We start from the raw sequence: 22,827 nt of genomic DNA on the forward strand, positions 1-22,827 counted from the left end.
ACATGTCAATTTAGTTCATCAAGGCATAATTACCTGTTAGTAACCTGTAATAGCAGGTAAATGTAAATATGACTTCTTTTTTTTTGCAAAAAATATGTCAAATAGGCCATCGAACTTTACCTGAAAAATTAATTTAGCCCTCAAACTTTTTAAAGTTGCAGTTATATACATAAACATGTCAATTTAGTTCATCATGGCATAATTACCTGTTAGTAACCTGTAATTGCAGGTAAATGTAAATATGACTTCTTCTTTTTTGCAAAAAATATGTCAAATACGCCATCGAACTTTACCTGAAAAATTAATTTATCCCTCAAAGTTTTTAAAGTTGCAAATAGATACATAAACATGTCAATTTAGTTTATCATGGCATAATTACCTGTTACAGACCTGTACTAACAGTTAAATGTAAATATGAATTTTCTTTGCAAAAAATATGTCAAATAGGGTATCGAACTTTACCTGAAAAATTATTTAGGCCTTCAAACTTTTTAAATTTGCAATTAGATACATAGAAATATCAATTTAGTTTATCAACGCATAATTACCTGTTAGTGATCTGTAATAGCAGCTAAATGTAAATATGACTTTTTTTTTGCAAAAAATATGTCAAATAGGCTATCGAACTTTACACGAAAAATAAATTTAGCCCTAAAAGTGTTTAAAGTTGCAATTAGATATATAAACATGTCAATTTAGTTAATCAAGGCATAATTACCTGTTAGTGACCTGTAATTGCAGGTAAATGAAAATATAATTTTTTTTGCAAAAAATATGTCAAATAGGCCATCAAACTTTACCTGAAAAATTAATTTGGCCCTCAAAGTGTTTAAAGTTGCAGTTAGATACATAAACATGTCAATTTAGTTCATCAAGGCATAATTCCTGTTAATGACCTGTAATACCAGGTAAATATAAATATGATTTTCTTGGCAAAAAATATGTCAAATAGGCCATCAAACTTTACATGAAAAATTAATTAGGCATTCAAAGTGTTTAAAATTGCAATAAGGTATATAAACATGTCAATTTAGTTAATCAAGGTATAATTACCTGTTAGTGACCTGTAATAGCAGGTAAATTTAAATATGACTTTTCTTTGCAAAAAATATGTCAAATAGGGCATCAAACTTTACCTGAAAAATTAATTTGGCCCTCAAAGTGTTTAAAATTGCAGTTAGATACATAAACATGTCAATTTAGTTAATCAAGGCATAATTCCTATTAGTGACCTGTAATACCAGGTAAATATAAATATGATTTTTTTTTGCAAAAAATATGTCAAATAGGCCATCAAACTTTACATGAAAAATTAATTAGGCACTCAAAGTGTTTAAAATTGAAATTAGGTATATAAACATGTCAATTTAGTTAATCAAGGCATAATTACCTGTTAATGACCTGTAATAGTAGGTAATGTAAATATGACTTCTTCTTTTTTTTGCAAAAAATATGTCAAATAGGCCATCGAACTTTACTTGAAAAATTAATTTAGCCCTCAAAGTGTTTAAAGTTGCGATTAGATACATAAACATGTCAATTTAGATCATCAAGGCATAATTATCTGTTAATGACCTGTAATACCAAGTAAATATAAATAAGACTTTTTTGGAAACAAATATGTCAAATAGGTCATCAAACTTTACCTGAAAAATTAATTAGGCACACAAACTGTTTAAAATTGCAATTAGATATATATATAAACATGTCAATTAAGTTAATCAAGGCATAATTATCTGTTAGTGACCTATAATAGCAGGTAATGTAAATATGACTTTTTTTTNAATATGTCAAATAGGCCATCGAACTTTACCTGAAAAATTAATTTAGCCCTCAAAGTTTTTAAAGTTGCAATTATATACATAAACATGTCAATTTAGTTCATCATGGCATAATTACCTGTTAGTAACCTGTAATTGCAGGTAAATGTAAATATGACTTCTTCTTTTTTGCAAAAAATATGTCAAATACGCCATCGAACTTTACCTGAAAAATTAATTTATCCCTCAAAGTTTTTAAAGTTGCAAATAGATACATAAACATGTCAATTTAGTTTATCATGGCATAATTACCTGTTACAGACCTGTACTAACAGTTAAATGTAAATATGAATTTTCTTTGCAAAAAATATGTCAAATAGGGTATCGAACTTTACCTGAAAAATTATTTAGGCCTTCAAACTTTTTAAATTTGCAATTAGATACATAGAAATATCAATTTAGTTTATCAACGCATAATTACCTGTTAGTGATCTGTAATAGCAGCTAAATGTAAATATGACTTTTTTTTTGCAAAAAATATGTCAAATAGGCTATCGAACTTTACACGAAAAATAAATTTAGCCCTAAAAGTGTTTAAAGTTGCAATTAGATATATAAACATGTCAATTTAGTTAATCAAGGCATAATTACCTGTTAGTGACCTGTAATTGCAGGTAAATGAAAATATAATTTTTTTTGCAAAAAATATGTCAAATAGGCCATCAAACTTTACCTGAAAAATTAATTTGGCCCTCAAAGTGTTTAAAGTTGCAGTTAGATACATAAACATGTCAATTTAGTTCATCAAGGCATAATTCCTGTTAATGACCTGTAATACCAGGTAAATATAAATATGATTTTCTTGGCAAAAAATATGTCAAATAGGCCATCAAACTTTACATGAAAAATTAATTAGGCATTCAAAGTGTTTAAAATTGCAATAAGGTATATAAACATGTCAATTTAGTTAATCAAGGTATAATTACCTGTTAGTGACCTGTAATAGCAGGTAAATTTAAATATGACTTTTCTTTGCAAAAAATATGTCAAATAGGGCATCAAACTTTACCTGAAAAATTAATTTGGCCCTCAAAGTGTTTAAAATTGCAGTTAGATACATAAACATGTCAATTTAGTTAATCAAGGCATAATTCCTATTAGTGACCTGTAATACCAGGTAAATATAAATATGATTTTTTTTTGCAAAAAATATGTCAAATAGGCCATCAAACTTTACATGAAAAATTAATTAGGCACTCAAAGTGTTTAAAATTGAAATTAGGTATATAAACATGTCAATTTAGTTAATCAAGGCATAATTACCTGTTAATGACCTGTAATAGTAGGTAATGTAAATATGACTTCTTCTTTTTTTTGCAAAAAATATGTCAAATAGGCCATCGAACTTTACTTGAAAAATTAATTTAGCCCTCAAAGTGTTTAAAGTTGCGATTAGATACATAAACATGTCAATTTAGATCATCAAGGCATAATTATCTGTTAATGACCTGTAATACCAAGTAAATATAAATAAGACTTTTTTGGAAACAAATATGTCAAATAGGTCATCAAACTTTACCTGAAAAATTAATTAGGCACACAAACTGTTTAAAATTGCAATTAGATATATATATAAACATGTCAATTAAGTTAATCAAGGCATAATTATCTGTTAGTGACCTATAATAGCAGGTAATGTAAATATGACTTTTTTTTGCAAAAAACATGTCAAATAGGCCATCGAACTTTATCTGAAAAATTAATTAGGCCCTCAAACTTTTTAAATTAGCAATTAGATACATAGACATGTCAATTTAGTTCATCAAGGCGTAATTACCTGTTAGTAACTTGTAATAGCAGGTAAATGTAAATATGACTTTTCTTTGCAAAAAATATGTCAAATAGGCCATCGAACTTTACCTGAAAAATTATTTAGGCCTTCAAACTTTTAAAATTTGCAATTAGATACATAGACATATCAATTTAGTTTATCAACGCATAATTACCTGTTACTGACCTGTAATAGTAGGTAAATGTAAATATGACTCTTTTTTTTGCAATAAATATGTCAAATAGGCCATCGAACTTTACCTGAAAAATTAATTTAGCCCTCAAAGTGTTTAAAGTTGCAATTATATACATAAACATGTCAATTTAGTTTATCAAGGCATAATTACCTGTTAATAACCTGTAATACCAGGTAAATATAAATATGCCTTTTTTGGAAAAAAATATGTCAAATAGGTCATCGAACTTTACCTGAAAATTTAATTAGGCACTCAAAGTGTTTAAAATTGCAATTAGATATATATGAACATGTCCATTAAGTTAATCAAGGCATAATTACCTGTTAGTGACCTGTAATAGCAGGTAAATGTAAATATGACTTTTTTTGCAAAAAAACATGTCAAATAGGCCATCGAACTTTACCTGAAAAATTAATTAGGCACTCAAAGTGTTTAAAATTGCAATTAGATATATATGAACATGTCCATTAAGTTAATCAAGGCATAATTACCTGTTAGTGACCTTTAATAGCAGGTAAATGTAAATATGACTTTTTTTGCAAAAAAACATGTCAAATAGGCCATCGAACTTTATCTGAAAAATTAATTAGGCCCTCAAACTTTTTAAATTTGCAATTAGGTACATACACATATCAATTTAGTTCATCAACGCATAATTACCTGTTAGTGACCTATAATAGCAGGTAATGTAAATATGACTTTTTTGGCAAAAAATATGTCAAATAGGTCATCGAACTTTACCTGAAAAATTAATTAGGCACTCAAAGTGTTTAAAATTGCAATTAGATACATAAACATGTCAATTTAGTTCGTCAAGGCATAATTATCTGTTAGTGACCTGTAATGTAAATATGATTTTTTTGGTAAAAAATATGTCAAATAGGTCATCGAACTTTACCTGAAAAATTAATTAGGCCCTCAAACTTTTTAAATTTGCAATTAGGTACATACACATATCAATTTAGTTCATCAAGGCATAATTACCTGTTAATGACCTGTAATAGCAGGTAAATGTAAATATGACTTTTTTGGCAAAAAATATGTCAAATAGGTCATCGAACTTTACCTGAAAAATTAATTAGGCACTCAAAGTGTTTAAAATTGCAATTAGATACATAAACATGTCAATTTAGTTCATCAAGGCATAATTATCTGTTAGTGACCTGTAATGTAAATATGATTTTTTTGGCAAAAAATATGTCAAAGTGGCCATCAAACTTTACCTAAAAAATTAATTAGACCCTCAAACTTTTTAAAATTGCAATTAGGTACATAAACATGTCAATTTAGTTCATCAAGGCATAATTACCTGTTAATGACCTGTAATAGCAGGTAAATGTAAATATGACTTTTCTGTGCAACAAATATGTCAAATAGGCCATCAAACTTTACCTGAAAAATTAATTTGGCCCTCAAAGTGTTTAAAGTTACAGTTAGATACTTAAACATGTCAATTTAGTTCATGAACGCATAATTTCTGTTAGTGACCTGTAATAGTAGGTAATGTAAATATGATTTCTTTTTTTTTTGCAAAAAATATGTCAAATAGGCCATCGAACTTTACCTGAAAATTAATTTAGCCCTTAAAGTGTTTAAAGTTGCGATTAGATACATAAACATGTCAATTTAGTTCATCAAGGCATAATTGTCTGTTAGTGACCTGTAATACCAAGTAAATATAAATATGACTTTTTTGGAAAAAAATATGTCAAATAGGTTATCGAACTTTACCTGAAAAATTAATTAGGCCCTCAAACTTTTTAAATTTGCAATTAGGTACATACATATATCAATTTAGTTCATCAACGCTTAATTANTTTAAAGTTGCAATTAGATATATAAACATGTCAATTTAGTTAATCAAGGCATAATTACCTGTTAGTGACCTGTAATTGCAGGTAAATGAAAATATAACTTTTTTTGCAAAAAATATGTCAAATAGGCCATCAAACTTTATCTGAAAAATTAATTTGGCCCTCAAAGTGTTTAAAGTTGCAGTTAGATACATAAACATGTCAATTTAGTTCATCAAGGCATAATTCCTGTTAATGACCTGTAATACCAGGTAAATATAAATATGATTTTCTTGGCAAAAAATATGTCAAATAAGCCATCAAACTTTACATGAAAAATTAATTAGGCATTCAAAGTGTTTAAAATTGCAATTAGGTATATAAACATGTCAATTTAGTTAATCAAGGTATAATTATCTATTAGTGACCTGTAATAGCAGGTAAATTTAAATATGACTTTTCTTTGCAAAAAATATGTCAAATAGGGCATCAAACTTTACCTGAAAAATTAATTTGGCCCTCAAAGTGTTTAAAATTGCAGTTAGATACATAAACATGTCAATTTAGTTCATCAAGGCATAATTCCTGTTAGTGACCTGTAATACCAAGTAAATATAAATATGATTTTTTTGGCAAAAAATATGTCAAAGAGGCCATCAAACTTTACCTAAAAAATTAATTAGACCCTCAAACTTTTTAAAATTGCAATTAGAAAAATTAATTAGACCCTCAAACTTTTTAAAATTGCAATTAGGTAAATTAATTAGACCCTCAAACTTTTTAAAATTGCAATTAGGTACATAAACATGTCAATTTAGTTTTTTAAAATTGCAATTAGGTACATAAACATGTCAATTTAGTTTATTAAGGCATAATTACCTGTTAATGACCTGTAATAGCAGGTAAATGTAAATATGACTTTTTTGTGCAACAAATATGTCAAATAGGCCATCGAACTTTACCTGAAAAATTAATTTAGCCCTCAAAGTGTTTAAAGTTGCGATTAGATACATAAACTTGTCAATTTAGATCATCAAGGCATAATTATCTGTTAGTGACCTGTAATACCAAGTAATATAAATAAGACTTTTTTGGAAAAAAATATGTCAAATAGGTCATCGAACTTTACCTGAAAAATTAATTAGGCCCTCAAACTTTTTAAATTTGCAATTAGGTACATACACATATCAATTTAGTTCATCAACGCATAATTACCTATTAGTGACCTGTAATAGCAGGTAATGTAAATATGACTTTTTTGGTAAAAAATATGTCAAATAGGTCATCGAACTTTACCTGAAAAATTAATTAGGCACTCAAAGTGTTTAAAATTGCAATTAGATATATATAACATGTCCATTAAGTTAATCAAGGCATAATTACCTGTTAGTGACCTGTAATAGCAGGTAAATGTAAATATGACTTTTTTTTTGCAAAAAATATGTCAAATAGGCCATCGAACTTTACCTGAAAAATTAATTAGCCCCTCAAACTTTTTAAATTAGCAATTAGGTACATACACATATCAATTTAGTTCATCAAGGCGCAATTACCTGTTAGTGGCCTGTAATAGCAGGTAAATGTAAATATGACTTTATTTTTTTGCAAAAAATAAGTCAAATAGGCCATCAAACTTTACCTAAAAAATTAATTAGACCCTCAAACTTTTTAAAATTGCAATTAGGTACATAAACATGTCAATTTAGTTCATCAAGGCGTAATTACCTGTTAGGGACCTGTAATAGCGGGTAAATGTAAATATGACTTTATTTTTTTGCAAAAAATAAGTCAAATAGGCCATCGAACTTTACCTGAAAAATTAATTTGGCCCTCAAAGTGTTTAAAGTTGCAATTAGATACATAAACATGGAAATTTAGTTCATCAAGGCGCAATTACCTGTTAGTGACCTGTAATAGTAGGTAATGTAAATATGACTTCTTTTTTTTTTTGCAAAAAATAAGTCAAATAGGCCATCAAACTTTACCTAAAAAATTAATTAGACCCTCAAACTTTTTAAAATTGCAATTAGGTACATAAACATGTCAATTTAGTTCATCAAGGTATAATTACCTGTTAATGACCTGTAATAGCAGGTAAATGTAAATATGACTTTTCTGTGCAACAAATATGTCAAATAGGCCATCAAACTTTACCAGAAAAATTAATTTGGCCCTCAAAGTGTTTAAAGTTACAGTTAGATACATAAACATGTCAATTTAGTTCATGAAGGCATAATTTCTGTTAGTGACCTGTAATAGTAGGTAATGTAAATATGACTTCTTTTTTTTTTGCAAAAAATATGTCAAATAGGCCATCGAACTTTACCTGAAAAATTAATTTAGCCTTCAAAGTGTTTAAAGTTGCGATTAGATACATAAACATGGAAATTTAGTTCATCAAGGCATAATTATCTGTTAGTGACCTGTAATGTAAATATGATTTTTTTGGCAAAAAATATGTCAAAGAGGCCATCAAACTTTACCTAAAAAATTAATTAGACCCTCAAACTTTTTAAAATTGCAATTAGGTACATAAACATGTCAATTTAGTTCATCAAGGCATAATTACCTGTTAATGACCTGTAATAGCAGGTAAATGTAAATATGACTTTTCTGTTTAACAAATATGTCAAATAGGCCATCAAACTTTACCTGAAAAATTAATTTGGCCCTCAAAGTGTTTAAAGTTACAGTTAGATACATAAACATGTCAATTTAGTTCATGAAGGCATAATTTCTGTTAGTGACCTGTAATAGTAGGTAATGTAAATATGACTTCTTTTTTTTTTTGCAAAAAATATGTCAAATAGGCCATCGAACTTTACCTGAAAAATTAATTTAGCCTTCAAAGTGTTTAAAGTTGCGATTAGATACATAAACATGTCAATTTAGTTAATCAAGGCATAATTACTTGTTAGTGACCTGTAATTCCAAGTAAATATAAATAAGACTTTTTCGAAAAAAAATATGTCAAATAGGTCATCGAACTTTACCTGAAAAATTAATTACGCACTCAAAGTGTTTAAAATTGCAATTAGGTATATATAAACATGTCAATTAAGTTAATCAAGGCATAATTACCTGTTAGTGACCTGTAATAGCAGGTAATGTAAATATGACTTTTTTTTGCAAAAAATATGTCAAATAGGCCATCGAACTTTACCTGAAAAATTAATTACGCACTCAAAGTGTTTAAAATTGCAATTAGGTATATATAAACATGTCAATTAAGTTAATCAAGGCATAATTAACTGTTAGTGACCTATAATAGCAGGTAAATGTAAATGTGACTTTTTTTGCAAAAAACATGTCAAATAGGCCATCGAACTTTATCTGAAAAATTAATTAGGCCCTCAAACTTTTTAAATTAGCAATTAGATACATAGACATGTCAATTTAGTTCATCTAGGCATAATTACCTGTTAGTAACCTGTAATAGCAGGTAAATGTAAATATGACTTCTTCTTTTTTGCAATTAATATGTCAAATAGGCCATCGAACTTTACCTGAAAAATTAATTTAGCCCTCAAAGTTTTTAAAGTTGCAATTAGATACATAAACATGTCAATTTAGTTCATCTAGGCATAATTACCTGTTAGTAACCTGTAATAGCAGGTAAATGTAAATATGACTTCTTCTTTTTTGCAAAAAATATGTCAAATAGGCAATCGAACTAATTATAGTTGCAATTAGGTACATAAACATGTCAATTTAGTTAATCAAAGCATAATTACCTGTTAGTGATCTGTAATAGCAGGTAATGTAAATGTCTTTTTTTGCAAAAAATATGTCAAATAGGTCATTGAACTTTCCTTGAATAATTAATTAGGCCCTCAACCTTTTTAAAGTTGCAATTAGATACATAAACATGTCAATTTAGTTCATCAAGGCATAATTACCTGTTAGTAACCTGTAATTGCAGGTAAATGTAAATATGCCTTTTTTTGCAAAAAATATGTCAAATAGGTCATCGAACTTCACCTGAAAATTTAATTAGGCTCTCAAAGTTTTTAAAGTTTCAATTAAGTACATACACATGTCAATTTAGTTCATCAAAGCATAATTACCTGTTAGTGATCTGTAATACTAGTTAAATCTAAATATGACTTTTTTTTTTGTAAAAAATATGTCAAATAGGTCATCGAGCTTCACTTGAAAATTTAATTAGGCTCTCAAAGTTTTTAAAGTTGCAATTAAGTACATAAACATGTCAATTTAGTTCATCATGGCATAATTACCTGTTAGTAATCTGTAATAGCAGGTAAATATAAATATGAGTTTTTTTCCAAAATTATGTCAAATAGGCCATCGAACTTTACCTAAAAATTTAATTAGGCTCTCAAAGTTTTTAAAGTTGCAATTAAGTACATAAACATGTCAATTTAGTTCATCAAAGCATAATTACCTGTTAGTGATCTGTAATACTAGTTAAATCTAAATATGACTTTTTTTTTTGTAAAAAATATGTCAAATAGGCCATAGAACTTTGCCTGAAAAATTAATTAGGCTCTCAAACTTTTTAAAGTTGCAATTAGGTAAATAAACATGTCAATTTAGTTTATCAAGGCATAATTACCTGTTAGTGACCTGTAATAGCAGGTAAATGTAAATATGAGTTTTTTTCCAAAATTATGTCAAATAGGCCATCGAACTTTACCTGAAAAATTAATTAGGCTCTCAAACTTTTTAAAGTTGCAATTAGGTACATAAACATGTCAATTTTGTTAATCAAGGCATAATCAGCTGTTATTGACCTGTAATAACAGGTAATTGTAAATATGACTTTTTTTGGAAAAAATATGTCAAATAGGCAATCGAACTTTTTAAAGTTGCAATTAGGTACATAAACATGTCAATTTAGTTAATCAAGGCATAATTACCTGTTAGTAATCTGTAATAGCAGGTAAACGTAAATATGACTTTTTTTTTGAAAAAATATGTTAAATAGGTTATTGAAGTTTTTAAAGTTGCAATTAGATACACAAAAAAGTCAATTTAGTTCAGCAAGATAAAATTACTTGTTGACCTGTAAAAGCAGGTAAATGTAAATATGACTTTTTTTTTGCAAAAAAATATGTCAAATAGGCCATTGAAGTTTTTAAAGTTGCAATTAGGTACATAAACATGTCAATTTAGTTCATCAAGGCATAATTACCTGTTAGTGACCTGTAATAGCAGGTAAATGTAAATATGCCTTTTTTTGCAAAAAATATGTCAAATAGGTTATCGAACTTTACTTGAAAAATTAATTAGGCCCTCAACCTTTTTAAAGTTGCAATTAGATACATAAAAAAGTCAATTTAGTTCATCAAGATAAAATTACTTGTTGACCTGTAAAAGCAGGTAAATGTAAATATGACTTTTTTTTTGCAAAAAATATGTCAAATAGGCCATTGAAGTTTTTAAATTGCAATTAGGTACATAAACATGTAAATTTAGTTCATCAAGGCATAATTACCTGTTAGAGACCTGTAATAGCGGGTAAATGTAAATATGACTTTTTTTTGGAACAAAGATGTCAAATAGGCCATCGAAATTTTTAAAGTTGCAATTAGATACATAAACATGTCAATTTAATTCATCAAGGCATAATTACCTGTTAGTGACCTGTAATAGCAGGTAAATGTAAATATGATTTTTTTTTTGCAAACAATATGTCAAATAGGCCATCGAACTTTACGTGAAAAATTAATTAGGCCCCCAAACATTTTAAAGTTGCAATTAGGTAATAATAAACATGTCAATTTAGTTCATGAAGGCATAATTATCTGTTAGTGACCTGTAATAGCAGGTAAATGGAAATATTAGTTTTTTTTTGCAAAATATAGTCAAATAGGCCGTAGAACTTTTTAAAGTTGCAATTAGAACTTTTTAAAGTTGCAATTAGTTCATCAAAGCATAATTACCTGTTAGTAAACTGTAATAGCAGGTAAATGTAAATATGACTTTTTTTGCAAAAAATATGTCAAATAAGCCATTGAAATTTTTAAAGGTTGCAAAAAATATGTCAAATAAGCCATTGAAATTTTTAAAGGTGGCAAAAAATATGTCAAATAAGCCATTGAAATTTTTAAAGGTGGAATTAGGTACATAAACAAGTCAATTTAGGTCATCAAAGCATAATTATCTGTTAGTGACCTGTATTACCAGGTAAATGTAAATATGACTTTTTTTGGAAAAAATATGTCAAATAGGCCATCGAACTTTTTAAAGTTGCAATTAGGTATATAAACATGTCAATTTCGTTCATAATTACCTGTTAGTAACCTGTAATAGCAGGTAAATGTAAATATGCCTTTTTTTGCAAAAAAATATGTCAAATAGGTCATCGAACTTTACTTGAAAAATTAATTAGGCCCTCAACATTTTTAAAGTTGCAATTAGATACATAAACATTTCAATTTAGTTCATCAATGCATAATTACCTGTTAGTGACCTGTAATAGCAGGTAATGTAAATATTACTTTTTTATGAAAAAAATATGTCAAATAGGCCCTCGAACTTCACCTGAAAATTTAATTAGGCCCTCAAAGTTTTTAAAGTTTCAATTAAGTACATNTAGGCACTCAAAGTGTTTAAAATTGCAATTAGATATATATGAACATGTCCATTAAGTTAATCAAGGCATAATTACCTGTTAGTGACCTATAATAGCAGGTAAATGTAAATATGACTTTTTTTGCAAAAAACATGTCAAATAGGCCATGCATAATTACCTGTTAGTGACCTGTAATAGCAGGTAAATGTAAATATGACTTTTTTTGAAAAAATATGTCAAATAGGCAATCGAACTTTTTAAGTTGCCATGTCAATTTAGTTCATCAAAGCATAATTACCTGTTAGTGACCTGTAATAGCAGGTAAATAAATACTTTTTTTCAAAAAATATGTCAAATAGGCCATTGAACTTCCTGAAAAATTAATTAGGCCCTCAATTTTTAAAGTTGCAATTAGATACATAAACATGTCAATTTAGTTCATCAAGGCATAATTACCTGTTAGTGACCTGTAATAGGTAATGTAAATATGACTTTTTTTTGCAAAAAAGCAATTAGGTACATAGACATGTCAATTTAGTTCATCAAGGCATAATTACCTATTAGTAACTTGTAATAGCAGGTAAATGTAAATATGACTTTTCTTTGCAAAAAATATGTCAAATAGGCCATCGAACTTTACCTGAAAAATTAATTTAGCCCTCAAAGTGTTTAAAGTTGCAATTATATACATAAACATGTCAATTTAGTTCATCAAGGCATAATTACCTGTTAATAATCTGTAATACCAGGTAAATATAAATATGACTTTTTTGGAAAAAAATATGTCAAATAGGTCATCGAACTTTACCTGAAAAATTAATTTAGCCCTCAAAGTGTTTAAAGTTGCAATTATATACATAAACATGTCAATTTAGTTTATCAAGGCATAATTTCCTGTTAATAATCTGTAATACCAGGTAAATATAAATATGACTTTTTTGGAAAAAAATATGTCAAATAGGTCATCGAACTTTACCTGAAAAAATAATTAGGCCCTCAAACTTTTTAAATTTTCAATTAGGTACATACACATATCAATTTAGTTCATCAACGCATAATTACCTGTTAGTGACCTGTAATAGCAGGTAATGTAAATATGACTTTTTTGGCAAAAAATATGCCAAATAGGTCATTGAACTTTACCTGAAAAATTAATTAGGCACTCAAAGTGTTTAAAATTGCAATTAGATACATAAACATGTCAATTTAGTTCATCAAGGCATAATTATCTGTTAGTGACCTGTAATGTAAATATGATTTTTTGGCAAAAAATATGTCAAAGTGGCCATCAAACTTTACCTAAAAAATTAATTAGACCCTCAAACTTTTTAAAATTGCAATTAGGTACATAAACATGTCAATTTAGTTCATCAAGGCATAATTATCTGTTAGTGACCTGTAATGTAAATATGATTTTTTGGCAAAAAATATGTCAAAGTGGCCATCAAACTTTACCTAAAAAATTAATTAGACCCTCAAACTTTTTAAAATTGCAATTAGGTACATAAACATGTCAATTTAGTTCATCAAGGCATAATTATCTGTTAGTGACCTGTAATGTAAATATGATTTTTTGGCAAAAAATATGTCAAAGTGGCCATCAAACTTTACCTAAAAAATTAATTAGACCCTCAAACTTTTTAAAATTGCAATTAGGTACATAAACATGTCAATTTAGTTCATCAAGGCATAATTATCTGTTAGTGACCTGTAATGTAAATATGATTTTTTGGCAAAAAATATGTCAAAGTGGCCATCAAACTTTACCTAAAAAATTAATTAGACCCTCAAACTTTTTAAAATTGCAATTAGGTACATAAACATGTCAATTTAGTTCATCAAGGCATAATTATCTGTTAGTGACCTGTAATGTAAATATGATTTTTTGGCAAAAAATATGTCAAAGTGGCCATCAAACTTTACCTAAAAAATTAATTAGACCCTCAAACTTTTTAAAATTGCAATTAGGTACATAAACATGTCAATTTAGTTCATCAAGGCATAATTATCTGTTAGTGACCTGTAATGTAAATATGATTTTTTGGCAAAAAATATGTCAAAGTGGCCATCAAACTTTACCTAAAAAATTAATTAGACCCTCAAACTTTTTAAAATTGCAATTAGGTACATAAACATGTCAATTTAGTTCATCAAGGCATAATTATCTGTTAGTGACCTGTAATGTAAATATGATTTTTTGGCAAAAAATATGTCAAAGTGGCCATCAAACTTTACCTAAAAAATTAATTAGACCCTCAAACTTTTTAAAATTGCAATTAGGTACATAAACATGTCAATTTAGTTCATCAAGGCATAATTATCTGTTAGTGACCTGTAATGTAAATATGATTTTTTGGCAAAAAATATGTCAAAGTGGCCATCAAACTTTACCTAAAAAATTAATTAGACCCTCAAACTTTTTAAAATTGCAATTAGGTACATAAACATGTCAATTTAGTTCATCAAGGCATAATTATCTGTTAGTGACCTGTAATGTAAATATGATTTTTTGGCAAAAAATATGTCAAAGTGGCCATCAAACTTTACCTAAAAAATTAATTAGACCCTCAAACTTTTTAAAATTGCAATTAGGTACATAAACATGTCAATTTAGTTCATCAAGGCATAATTATCTGTTAGTGACCTGTAATGTAAATATGATTTTTTGGCAAAAAATATGTCAAAGTGGCCATCAAACTTTACCTAAAAAATTAATTAGACCCTCAAACTTTTTAAAATTGCAATTAGGTACATAAACATGTCAATTTAGTTCATCAAGGCATAATTACCTGTTAATGACCTGTAATAGCAGGTAAATGTAAATATGACTTTTCTTTGCAAAAAATATGTCAAATAGGCCATCGAACTTTACCTGAAAAATTAATTTAGCCCTTAAAGTGTTTAAACTTGCGATTAGATACATAAACATGTCAATTTAGTTCATCAAGGCATAATTGTCTGTTAGTGACCTGTAATAACAAGTAAATATAAATAAGACTTCTTTGGAAAAAAATATGTCAAATAGGTCATCGAACTTTACCTGAAAAATTAATTAGGCACTCAAACTGTTTAAAATTGAAATTAGGTATATATATAAACATGTCAATTAAGTTAATCAAGGCATAATTACCTGTTAGTTACCTATAATAGCAGGTAAATGTAAATATGACTTTTTTTGCAAAAAACATGTCAAATAGGCCATCGAACTTTATCTGAAAAATTAATTAGGCCCTCAAACTTTTTAAATTAGCAATTAGGTACATAGACATGTCAATTTAGTTTATCAACGCATAATTACCTGTTAGTGACCTGTAATAGCAGGTAAATGTAAATATGACTTCTTCTTTTTTGCAATTAATATGTCAAATAGGCTATCGAACTTTACCTGAAAAATTAATTTAGCCCTCAAAGTTTTTAAAGTTGCAATTAGATACATAAACATGTCAATTTAGTTTATCAAGGCATAATTATCTGTTAGTGACCTGTAATAACAGGTAAATGTAAATATGACTTTTCTTTGCAAAAAATATGTCAAATAAGCCATCGAACTTTACCTGAAAAATTATTTAGGCCTTCAAACTTTTTAAATTTGCAATTAGATACATAGACATATCAATTTAGTTTATCAACGCATAATTACCTGTTAGTGACCTGTAATAGCAGGTAAATGTAAATATGACTTTTTTTTTGCAAAAATATGTCAAATAAGCCTTCGAACTTTACCTGAAAAATTAATTTAGCCCTCAAAGTGTTTAAACTTGCAATTATATACATAAACATGTCAATTTAGTTCATCATGGCATAATTACCTGTTAGTAACCTGTAATTGCAGGTAAATGTAAATATGACTTCTTCTTTTTTGCAAAAAATATGTCAAATACGCCATCGAACTTTACCTGAAAAATTAATTTATCCCTCAAAGTTTTTTAAAGTTGCAAATAGATACATAAACATGTCAATTTAGTTTATCATGGCATAATTACCTGTTACAGACCTGTAATAACAGTTAAATGTAAATATGAATTTTCTTTGCAAAAAATATGTCAAATAGGCTATCGAACTTTACCTGAAAAATTATTTAGGCCTTCAAACTTTTTAAATTTGCAATTAGATACATAGAAATATCAATTTAGTTTATCAACGCATAATTACCTGTTAGTGACCTGTAATAGCAGGTAAATGTAAATATGACTTTTTTTTTGCAAAAAATATGTCAAATAGGCTATCGAACTTTACCCGAAAAATTAATTTAGCCCTAAAAGTGTTTAAAGTTGCAATTAGATATATAAACATGTCAATTTAGTTAATCAAGGCATAATTACCTGTTAGTGACCTGTAATTGCAGGTAAATGAAAATATAATTTTTTTTGCAAAAAATATGTCAAATAGGCCATCAAACTTTACCTGAAAAATTAATTTGGCTCTCAAAGTGTTTAAAGTTGCAGTTAGATACATAAACATGTCAATTTAGTTCATCAAGGCATAATTCCTGTTAATGACCTGTAATACCAGGTAAATATAAATATGATTTTCTTGGTAAAAAATATGTCAAATAGGCCATCAAACTTTACATGAAAAATTAATTAGGCATTCAAAGTATTTAAAATTGCAATAAGGTATATAAACATGTCAATTTAGTTAATTAAGGTATAATTACCTGTTAGTGACCTGTAATAGCAGGTAAATTTAAATATGACTTTTCTTTGCAAAAAATATGTCAAATAGGGCATCAAACTTTACCTGAAAAATTAATTTGGCCCTCAAAGTGTTTAAAATTGCAGTTAGATACATAAACATGTCAATTTAGTTAATCAAGGCATAATTCCTGTTAGTGACCTGTAATACCAGGTAAATATAAATATGATTTTTTTTGCAAAAAATATGTCAAATAGGCCATCAAACTTTACATGAAAAATTAATTAGGCACTCAAAGTGTTTAAAATTGAAATTAGGTATATAAACATGTCAATTTAGTTAATCAAGGCATAATTACCTGTTAATGACCTGTAATAGTAGGTAATGTAAATATGACTTCTTTTTTTTTTTGCAAAAAAATATGTCAAATAGGCCATCGAAATTTACTTGAAAAATTAATTTAGCCCTCAAAGTGTTTAAAGTTGCGATTAGATACATAAACATGTCAATTTAGATCATCAAGGCATAATTATCTGTTAGTGACCTGTAATACCAAGTAAATATAAATAAGACTTTTTTGGAAACAAATATGTCAAATAGGTCATCGAACTTTACCTGAAAAATTAATTAGGCACACAAACTGTTTAAAATTGCAATTAGATATATATATAAACATGTCAATTAAGTTAATCAAGGCATACTTACCTGTTAGTGACCTATAATAGCATGTAATGTAAATATGACTTTTTTTTGCAAAAAACATGTCAAATAGGCCATCGAACTTTATCTGAAAAATTAATTAGGCCCTCAAACTTTTTAAATTAGCAATTAGGTACATAGACATGTCAATTTAGTTCATCAAGGCATAATTACCTGTTAGTAACTTGTAATAGCAGGTAAATATAATATGACTTTTCTTTGCAAAAAATATGTCAAATAGGCCATCGAACTTTACATGAAAAATTATTTAGGCCTTCAAACTTTTTAAATTTGCAATTAGATACATAGACATATCAATTTAGTTTATCAACGCATAATTACCTGTTACTGACCTGTAATAGTAGGTAAATGTAAATATGACTTTTTTTTTTTGCAAAAAATATGTCAAATAGGCCATCGAACTTTACCTGAAAAATTAATTTAGCCCTCAAAGTGTTTAAAGTTGCAATTATATACATAAACATGTCAATTTAGTTTATCAAGGCATAATTACCTGTTAATAATCTGTAATACCAGGTAAATATAAATATGACTTTTTTGGAAAAAAATATGTCAAATAGGTCATCGAACTTTACATGAAAAATTAATTAGGCCCTCAAACTTTTTAAATTTGCAATTAGGTATATACACATATCTATTTAGTTCATCAACGCATAATTACCTGTTAGTGACTTGTAATAGCAGGTAATGTAAATATGACGTTTTTGGCAAAAAATATGTCAAATAGGTCATCGAACTTTACCTGAAAAATTAATTAGGCACTCAAAGTGTTTAAAATTGCAATTAGATACATAAACATGTCAATTTAGTTCATCAAGGCATAATTACCTGTTAATGACCTGTAATAGCAGGTAAATGTAAATATGACTTTTCTGTGCAACAAATATGTCAAATAGGCCATCGAACTTTACCTGAAAAATTAATTAGGCACTCAAAGTGTTTAAAATTGCAATTAGATACATAAACATGTCAATTTAGTTCATCAAGGCATAATTATTTGTTAGTGACCTGTAATGTAAATATGATTTTTTTGGCAAAAAATATGTCAAAGTGGCCATCAAACTTTACCTAAAAAATTAATTAGACCCTCAAACTTTTTAAAATTGCAATTAGGTACATAAACATGTCAATTTAGTTCATCAAGGCATAATTACCTGTTAATGACCTGTAATAGCAGGTAAATGTAAATATGACTTTTCTGTGCAACAAATATGTCAAATAGGCCATCAAACTTTACCTGAAAAATTAATTTGGCCCTCAAAGTGTTTAAAGTTACAGTTAGATACTTAAACATGTCAATTTAGTTCATGAAGGCATAATTTCTGTTAGTGACCTGTAATAGTAGGTAATGTAAATATGACTTCTTTTTTTTTGCAAAAAATATGTCAAATAGGCCATCGAACTTTACCTGAAAAATTAATTTAGCCCTTAAAGTGTTTAAAGTTGCGATTAGATACATAAACATGTCAATTAAGTTAATCAAGGCATAATTACCTGTTAGTTACCTATAATAGCAGGTAAATGTAAATATGACTTTTTTTGCAAAAAACATGTCAAATAGGCCATCGAACCTTATCTGAAAAATTAATTAGGCCCTCAAACTTTTTAAATTAGCAATTAGGTACATAGACATGTCAATTTAGTTCATCAAGGCATAATTACCTGTTAGTAACCTGTAATAGCAGGTAAATGTAAATATGACTTCTTCTTTTTTGCAAAAAATATGTCAAATAGGCCATCGAACTTTACCTGAAAAATTAATTTAGCCCTCAAAGTGTTTAAAGTTGCAATTAGATACATAAACATGTCAATTTAGTTTATCAAGGCATAATTATCTGTTAGTGACCTGTAATGTAAATATGATTTTTTTGGCAAAAAATATGTCAAATAGGCCATCAAACTTTACCTGAAAAATTAATTAGGCACTCAAAGTGTTTAAAATTGCAATTAGGTATATAAACATGTCAATTTAGTTAATCAAGGCATAATTACCTGTTAGTGACCTGTAATAGCAGGTAAATGTAAATATGACTTTTCTTTGCAAAAAATATGTCAAATAGGCCATCAAACTTTACCTGAAAAATTAATTTGGCCCTCAAAGTGTTCAAAGTTGCAGTTATATACATAAACATGTCAATTTAGTTCATCAAGGCATAATTCCTGTTAGTGACTTGTAATACCAGGGAAATATAAATATGATTTTTTTGGCCAAAAATATGTCAAATAGGCCATCGAACTTTACATGAAAAATTAATTAGACACTCAAAGTGTTTAAAATTTCAACATGAAAAATTAATTAGACACTCAAAGTGTTTAAAATTTCAATTAGATATATAAATTAGACACTCAAAGTGTTTAAAATTTCAATTAGATATATAAACAGGTCAATTTAAGTGTTTAAAATTTCAATTAGATATATAAACAGGTCAATTTAGTTAATCAAAATTTCAATTAGATATATAAACAGGTCAATTTAGTTAATCAATGCATAATTACCTGTTAGTGATCCATATTAGTAGGTAAATGTAAATATGACTTCTTTTTTTTTGCAAAAAATATGTCAAATAGGCCATCGAACTTTACCTGAAAAATTAATTAGGCACTCAAACTGTTTAAAATTGCAATTAGGTATATATATATAAACATGTCAATGTTTAAAATTGCAATTAGGTATATATATATAAACATGTCAATTAAGTTAATCAAGGCAAGGTATATATATATAAACATGTCAATTAAGTTAATCAAGGCATAATTACCTGTTAGTAACATGTCAATTAAGTTAATCAAGGCATAATTACCTGTTAGTGACCTATAATAGCAGGTAAATGAGGCATAATTACCTGTTAGTGACCTATAATAGCAGGTAAATGCAAATATGACTTTTTTTGCAAAAAACATGTCAAATAGGCCATCGAACTTTATCTAAAATATTAATTAGGCCCTCAAACTTTTTAAATTAGCAATTAGGTACATAGACATGTGAATTTAGTTCATCAAGGCATATTTACCTGTTACTAACCTGTAATAGCAGGTAAATGTAAATATGACTTCTTCTTTTTTGCAAAAAATATGTCAAATAGGCCATCGAACTTTACCTGAAAAATTAATTTAGCCCTTAAAGTTTTTAAAGTTGCAATTAGATACATAAACATGTCAATTTATTTCATCAAGGCATAATTACCTGTTAGTGACCTGTAATAACAGGTAAATGTTAATATGACTTTTCTTTGCAAAAAATATGTCAAATAGGCCATCGAACTTTACCTGAAAAATTATTTAGGTCTTCAAACTTTTTAAATTTGCAATTAGATACATAGACATATCAATTTAGTTTATCAACGCATAACTACCTGTTAGTGACCTGTAATAGCAGATAAATGTAAATATGACTTTTTTTTTGCAAAAAATATGTCAAATAGGCCATCGAACGTTACATAAAAAATTAATTAGGCACTCAAAGTGTTTAAAATTGTTACATAAAAAATTAATTAGGCACTCAAAGTGTTTAAAATTGCAATTAGGTATATAAACATGTCAATTTAGTTAATCAAGGCATAATTACCGTATATAAACATGTCAATTTAGTTAATCAAGGCATAATTACCAGTTAGTGACCTGTAATAGTAGGTAATGTAAATATGACTTCTTTTTTTTTGCAAAAAATATGTCAAATAGGCCATCGAACTTTACCTGAAAAATTAATTTGGCCCTCAAAGTTTTTAAAGTTGCAATTAGATACATAAACATGTCAATTTAGTTCATCAAGGCATAATTACCTGTTAGTGACCTGTAATAGCAGGTAAATGTAAATATGACTTTTCTTTGCAAAAAATATGTCAAATAGGCCATCAAACTTTACCTGAAAAATTAATTTGGCCCTCAAAGTGTTTAAAGTTGCAGTTAGATACATAAACATGTCAATTTAGTTCATCAAGGCATAATTCCTGTTAGTGACCTGTAATACCAGGTAAATATAAATATGATTTTTTTGGCAAAAAATATGTCAAATAGGCCATCAAACTTTACATGAAAAATTAATTAGGCACTCAAAGTGTTTAAAATTGCAATTAGATATATAAACATGTCAATTTAGTTAATCAAGGCATAATTACCTGTTAGTGACCTGTAATAGCAGGTAAATGTAAATATGACTTTTCTTTGCAAAAAATATGTCAAATAGGCCATCAAACTTTACCTGAAAAATTAATTTGGCCCTCAAAGTGTTTAAAGTTGCAGTTAGATACATAAACATGTCAATTTAGTTCATCAAGGCATAATTCCTGTTAGTGACCTGTAATACCAGGTAAATATAAATATGATTTTTTTGGCAAAAAATATGTCAAATAGGCCATCAAACTTTACATGAAAAATTAATTAGGCACTCAAAGTGTTTAAAATTGAAATTAGGTATATAAACATGTCAATTTAGTTAATCAAGGCATAATTACCTGTTAGTGACCTGTAATAGTAGGTAATGTAAATATGACTTCTTTTTTTTTGCAAAAAATATGTCAAATAGGCCATCGAACTTTACCTGAAAAATTAATTTAGCCCTCAAAGTGTTTAAAGTTGCAATTATATACATAAACATGTCAATTTAGTTTATCAAGGCATAATACCTGTTAATAATCTGTAATACCAGGTAATATATAAATATGACTTTTTTGGAAAAAAATAAGTCAAATAGGTCATCGAACTTTACCTGAAAAATTAGTTAGGCCCTCAAACTTTTTAAATTTGCAATTAGGTACATACACATATCAATTTAGTTCATCAGCGCATAATTACCTGTTAGTGACATGTAATAGCAGGTAATGTAAATATGACTTTTTTGGCAAAAAATATGTCAAATAGGTCATCGAACTTTACCTGAAAAATTAATTAGGCACTCAAAGTGTTTAAAATTGCAATTAGATATATATGAACATGTCCATTAAGTTAATCAAGGCATAATTACCTGTTAATGACCTGTAATAGCAGGTAATGTAAATATGACTTTTTTGGCAAAAAATATGTCAAATAGGTCATCGAACTTTACCTGAAAAATTAATTAGGCACTCAAAGTGTTTAAAATTGCAATTAGATATATATGAACATGTCCATTAAGTTAATCAAGGCATAATTACCTGTTAATGACCTGTAATAGCAGGTAATGTAAATATGACTTTTTTTTTTGCAAAAAATATGTCAAATAGGCCATCGAACTTTACCTGAAAAATTAATTAGACCCTCAAACTTTTTAAAATTGCAATTAGGTACATAAACATGTCAATTTAGTTCATCAAGGCGTAATTACCTGTTAGGGACCTGTAATAGCGGGTAAATGTAAATATGACTTTTTTTTTTTTGCA

This window comes from Ipomoea triloba, chromosome 4, assembly GCF_003576645.1.
Source record: "Ipomoea triloba cultivar NCNSP0323 chromosome 4, ASM357664v1".
Taxonomy (NCBI): Eukaryota; Viridiplantae; Streptophyta; class Magnoliopsida; order Solanales; family Convolvulaceae; genus Ipomoea; species Ipomoea triloba.